Source organism: Octopus bimaculoides, chromosome 9 (genome assembly GCF_046866305.1).
Source record: "Octopus bimaculoides isolate indiv1 chromosome 9, ASM4686630v1, whole genome shotgun sequence".
NCBI lineage: Eukaryota > Metazoa > Mollusca > Cephalopoda > Octopoda > Octopodidae > Octopus > Octopus bimaculoides.
In genome coordinates, this window is record NC_142936.1 from 92,278,203 (window position 1) to 92,284,780 (window position 6,578).

Genomic DNA, 6,578 nt, shown 5'->3' on the forward strand with positions numbered 1-6,578 from the left:
TGACGGATCCACTTTTTCCTAATGACAGCAGGTATGATTTGAACTTAGAATCCACAGAGCTGAAACAGATTCTACAATTCATCCACCCTCATCTCTAGACTGTCTCTTCATTTATCAACCCTAACTGGTGAAAGGCAAAGTCAACCCTGTTTGAATTTAATCTCAGAACAACAAAAGCCAAAACGAATTCTACAGGCATTCTCTCTGCCATTCTTACGACCCTGCTGACTTGATAGGATATTTTATTTTTTAAACATTTGCTTGAAGGTAGGTGAACTTCTACACTTTTCATTTTGTTTTACGTTTATTATTGGAACAATTTTCTATAATTTTTAAACTTAATTTACAGATTTTTGCTGGGTTAATGTAGTAAGAATATCAATGGATATAACTGTGTGTGTGTGTGTGTGTGTGTGTGTGTGTGTGTGTGCATGCATAACCCCTTGCTAGCACGGGGAAAATCCCACTTAAACATGTAAACACATACACAATCACTGTATCAATCAAACTATCAGATGTTGTTGTACATCGCTGGTCACAGTGCGCTTCCTTGCACTGTGGTAGCTTTCAAATGATGCCACCCCACTTGGTTACGCTGGCAGGCCAACATGACCCCTGCACAGAATGCCGGTCTGTCACAAGGTCATCTAGTTACAGCAGAGTGCACTGGAGCAAGAATGCAGTGCCCCAGCAATCTGGGAATTGGCACCATGATCTTGCATTCTTGAGTGCACCGCTTTAACCACTAAGCTATGTGCACCCAGACACACACCCACCCACCCTTTTGCATACATTATGAGGATGTTTTATGGTTTGTACCAAACATACAAGTTATTTTTCAATTCCTATTTCCAAAAACTCAATATATTGGGTCTGTGATGTGTAACATACATGTAATTAGCTTCTATATTTATTTTTCAATGTGTTTTTATATAGATATGTCTGTTGTATACATGTTTATGTTATGTAACTTTCACCAGTATCGCATAACCAGCCCATTCAAAAGTACCTTGGATTGTAAGGTGACATGCCGTGCTTGAGGAGACATATTGAGTCAAGTACAACATCAACACCAAAATCAAATGGAAATTGTAGTTGTGATCCCCGTGCTGGTGGTACGTAAAAAGCACCATCCGAATGTGGCTGATTCCAGCACTGTTTTGATTGGTTTCCCTGCTGGTGGCACGTAAAAAGCGCCAACCACTCGAGGTCGTTGGCAGCTCCCTCTGGCCCCTGTGTTGGTGGCACGTAAAAGGCATCCACTGCACTCTCGGAGTGGTTGGCGTTAGGAAGGGCATCTGCAGTAGAAACACTGCCAGATCAGATTGGATCCTGGTGCAGCCTCCTGGCTTCCCAGACCCCAGTCAAACCGTCCAACCCATGGCAGCATGGAAAACGGACGTTAAACGATGATGGTGATAATGAAGCCAAATAATTTGCCAAAGTACTATTGAAAAATGGTACTTTGTCAAATCTTTAGGTTATCACAAAAATGTTTGCATACAATGATATTAGCAGCAAGATGTATTTTCATTTGTGTGTTAAGAATATACTTTTATGTGCATGTGTGAAAAGAGGTTAATGTGCTAATGTGTAATATATATGCAAGCTTGTATAATATATATATATGTGTGTGTGTGTGTGTGTGTGGAAGCGCAATGGCCGAGTGGTCAGGGCAGTGAACTCATGGTTGTAGAATCGTAGTGTCGATTCCTAGACTGGGCGTTGTGTTTATTGAGCGAAAACGCTTAAAAGCTCTGAGGCTCTGGCAGGGGTTGTTGGTGAACCCTGCTGTACTCTTTCACCGCAACTTTCTCTCACTCTTTCTTCCTGTTTCTCTTGTATCTATATTTCAAAGGGGCCAGCCTCCATGAATACTTCACCCTTCCTATTTGAGGGGGTCTTGTCTTGTGAATTACTTGGTAGTCTCTGTGCTGCTGGTGCCACGTAAAATGCACCCAGTACACTCTGTAAAGTGGTTGGACTTAGGAAGGGCATTGAGCTGTAGAAACCATCCAAACTAGATATTGGAGTTTGACACAATCCTCTGGTTCATCTATTTCTGTTGAACTGTCTAACCCATGTCAGCATATAGAACAGGCATTAAATGGCGATGGTGATGATATTATTTTTTTTATTAAGCTGTAAAGCTACACAGATAATACCAGAATTGAGAGATTCCTGTGTTGCCTTTGTCTAACTTGGTTTGATAAATGCAGTGCATGAAACTCTGTCCTTGTTGCTTTACAACCAGCAGTTAATTAATATATATCAGGATAATATTAACTCACACACACACTAATCAAATGGAAACTGTAGTAAATCAATCTCAATCAAATGGGAACTGTAGTTATGGTCCCTGTGCTGGTGGCACATAAAAAGCCCCATCCAAACGTGGTCGATGCCAGCCCCCTTGCTCTGACAGGCTTCTGTGCCGGTGGCATGTAAAAAGCACCCACTACACTCTCGGAGTGGTTGGTGTTAGGAAGGGCATCCAGCTGTAGAAACACTGCCAGATCAGATTGGAACCTAGTGCAACCTCCTGGCTGTCCAAACCCCAGTTGAACTGTCCAATCCATGCCAGTATGGAAAACAGACGTTAAACGATGATGATGATGACGATGCTTGCATATGTTAAATGCATCAATATGTGCTTGTAATAGTGTGTGTTGTAAGTAATTGCTACATAATTAGATCCTCACCAGTGTTTTACAGAGATAATTTCTAATTTCCAGAGTTAGAAAGAAAAATACTGGATCGTTAGAAATGTTTAGGGTCATGTGACAAATGATGTCAGATTGGTACAGATTGGTACAGATTGGTCAGATTGGTCAGATTGGTCAGATTGGTCAGATTGGTCAGATTGGTCAGATTGGTCAGATTGGTCAGATTGGTCAGATTGGTCAGATTGGTCAGATTGGTCAGATTGGTCAGATTGGTCAGATTGGTCAGATTGGTACAGTTGACTGTCTATGACTCAGCAGAAGGTTCTGGCTGTGCATTACTCAGGGTAGATATTATCCTGAATATGTAGCTACCCAGCTTCACTTGTTTTCCTGCAACACCTTTACTGACCAGTCTTGCATGTCAAAACCATAGAACATCTGTGCTGACTCACAAGATTTACTGACCAGTTTGTCTAACTGACCAGATCTCAGGATAGCATCTTTCTGGACAAACTAGTTCTACTACATCATAAGATTTAGTCCGATGTACTAATGATTCTGCCAGCTAACTGCTTTAATAATAATAATAATAATAATAATAATAATAATAATAATAATAGCTGAGATGAAGAGTGTGATTTGATTGTAATAGATATTTTATTGGTTGAAAGTTATTTCAACTGTAAGTTTGTCTTTCTCAAGTTCAAAATAAAAAGTGATGAAAATTCAAAATTATAGAAATTTAAATTTAGAGTATGGATGAGGGCAACCAGCGTCCATACGTTGATGGAACGACATCATCAGTTTTTAAGTTACAATTTTATAACAGGCGAAAAGAAAAAGACAGAAAAAAATAGAAAAAAAAAAAAGACGACAGAAAAAAAGGAAAGAAAAAGAGAGAAAGATGAATATTCAATCAAACAGTTTTGTATAAATTTGATGATATTCTCCTGTCATCTTATTCATTTTTCCAGGGCGTGATGTTGATAACCCGCAAACATATTTCTACTCATACATTCTGAGAAGTGAAAGTGAAGCAGATTCAGAATATTTTTTGAGAATGTGCACTTTCAAGTCTTCTTCAAAATTGCAGCCGCTTGAAACGAAATGTTCAGCAAGTTCTTCCGAACTACTGTTATTGTGCCTGACGTCGAATCTGTGCCCATGGGAATCTTTACATGTTCCACCTTCTGTATAAATCATAACATTTCTATTATGATTTCTGATGGAATTCACTTCACTCATGTTGCACAATGAACAGGGCTTACTTCTCTTGTGGCTGTTCTTTAAGGTACAGTGTGCAGATACTCCAATGTTTGTTTCCTTGGAGTCAGAAATAGAATTAAAATATAATAATAATAATAATAATAATAATAATAATAATAATAATAATAATAATAATCCTTTCTACTAAAGACACAAGGCCTGAAATTTTGCGGGAGGGGACTAATTGATTACATTGACCCAGTGTTTCACTGGTACTTGGTTTATCAACCCTTATAGGTTGATAGGCAAAGTCGACCTTGAATAATAAAAATAATAATAACAATAATAATGATAATAATAATAATGATAGCAATAACTAGCATCCTTCTATGCACAAGGCCTGAAATTTTAGGGAGTGGGCTAGTTGATTAAATTGATCCAAGTGTTCAATTGGTCCTTATTTCATCATTCCCTGAAAAGATGAAAGGCAGTGGAACTTGACAGAATCCAGGCCAGCATGACATGTACAAGCACCCAATGAGAAATGACTTGAATCGAAATGAACTATCCCAGCCCATTCCATCATGGAAATTAAGCACGAAGATGATGATGTGAATTGCCTCACCTTCATTGTCTCCCTTCAGAGGGATGTTTTCTGAGTCTGTTGTTTGTGAAATAACAGTTTCATTATGTGGACACAGATGGAGTTATCCTCTCCTAGTTACTTCCCTTGGCAGACTATTGCCTTAGTTGTTTGTGAATTACATCTTCCTCAAACTATAACAGTTACCGTATCTGTGACTCATTTTTGTGTCAATTACACGTGGCTTTGGTTCGCTAACGAAATGGTTATATCATGGCACCAATATGAATTTCAAATTTTACCGAATTTCCAAAGCAGACATTGGTGCTCAGCACAGTTCTTTGTCTCCTTGGTTCCTGCCAATTGTCCAACCTATGGCAGCATGGAAGACTAACATTAAATGATGATGATGTCAATATATATTTGATAATATTATGCTTTTCATTTTGTGCTTGAAAGTAAAGATTACTGAATGCATAAAACAGATTCAATATAATTTTATTTAACAAGTTCTACACATGCACAGAGCTGGCACCATGTTGTTCCATTTGTATACACCAGTGATTCTCAACCAGGGTCTATAAAACCCTTGGGGATCTATATAAGATTATTGATGTTATAATGTGATAATCTCCTTATTATAATCTCACCATTACTATTCTGCTACTCATCACTCTCTGGCTGCACTTGGTCACTCCCATCCTTTCTTCTAAAAGGTGAGTAGTCATGGAGCTCCTCTACAGCGAGAAACCTGTTCTGCTCTGGCTCTTTCTTTCAGATTTTTGCTCGTCATCTCCCAGCATAAAGTTACCCCTGGTGGTCATAGCTGCATTACAGTTTCTGTAGTGCTGGTGGCAAGAAAAAAGCACTGAGTCCACACAGTGGAGTGGTTGGCGTTAGGAAGTGCAGCCAGCGACAGACGTTGCAGCACAACGCAGTCCTTAGGCCCATTGGATCCTGTCAGGCTGTGCAACCCGTGCCAGTATCAAACTGGACATTAAATGATGAGGGTGATGATGTCTGTCTGTGCTGCCTGTGTTCGTTTGTATCTATGCTTTACATTTATTTCCCAAGTTGTCTGCAACAACTAACAAGATGACTTCATTGGGCAGAAGATGAGATGTGTAGGGATTGCTTATATCATCACCATCATCAGAGAGACAAAAAGTAGAATCAATCTCGACACGATTTTAAATGTCTCTGTGTAAAGGGAGGTAATTGGACATTGCATAAGATTTAGTCCAGCAGTTTACTTCTTTTGTCACCCACTGCGCCTCCCCCTGTCTACGCCACATCCTCCAACAACTCCCAGATACTTCTAAATAAAAAGAATAAGAAAAACTTATAATTTCCCAAGTGCAGAAGTATAAATCTTAGTCAAGTGCAACCCCCCCAATCACTGACAGTTAATCAGCAAAGACGCCCACCCTTTGAAGGTCCATGCAAAATTGTGACCTTTTTATGATGCATGCTTGTGTGCGCACACACACACACACGCACACACACTGTGTGGGCTTCCCCAACTTAGTCTTAGTTGATACCTCAGAGTAGGACTGCTCATCTGCTTATGGGGTAGGGACCACTGCAAGGTGCCCCCTGTCAACAAACGCAGTACTGGTGCCCCGGGGTGGCTGGCTCTGATTGTCCAGCTGTTGGTGGATGCCACAGGATGGTTCTGTCTAATTAGTTTCAGGGAGGTATTACAGGGCAGCTCTAATTGTAAGTAAGGTAACTTTGAGGAACAAATTGGAGCAATGCCGTTGTAGACATTGAGATGTCATATAGAATGTCTTTATCCTAATCTAATTGTCTTGTTTTGAATGGTATTTAAAGAGGGATTAAGGGCCTGAGGAGATTTAGCATAATCCCTTGATGTATGTGTTTTCTATGTTGCTGTTGTTGCTTAACCCATCTCTGCTCTGATTCATCATCCCATCTTTTCGTAGTTTATCATCATCATCATCATCGTTTAACGTCCGTTTCCATGCTGGCATGGGTTGGACGGTTTGACTGGGGTCTGGGAAGCCAGGAGGCTGCACCAGGATCCAGTCTGATCTGGCAGTGTTTCTACAGCTGGATGCCCTTCCTAACGCCAACCACTCCAAGAGTGTAGTGGGCACTTT

At 40.1% G+C, this 6,578-nt stretch overlaps 1 protein-coding gene and 1 long non-coding RNA gene across 41 annotated transcripts in view; one reads left to right on the plus strand and one right to left on the minus strand.

The window, feature by feature from the left end:
- LOC106868309 (uncharacterized) overlaps positions 1-6,578 on the plus strand; it is a 311,641-nt gene that overhangs the window by 64,246 nt on the left and 240,817 nt on the right. The gene's annotated exons all lie outside the window — the stretch shown is intronic.
- The window catches only part of LOC149134270 (uncharacterized), a 16,867-nt gene continuing 15,226 nt past the window's right edge, over positions 4,938-6,578 (minus strand). Inside the window, exon 3 of the long non-coding RNA XR_016243249.1 lies at positions 4,938-6,465. This is a non-coding gene — a long non-coding RNA (uncharacterized LOC149134270). The remainder of the gene's footprint in view (positions 6,466-6,578) is intronic.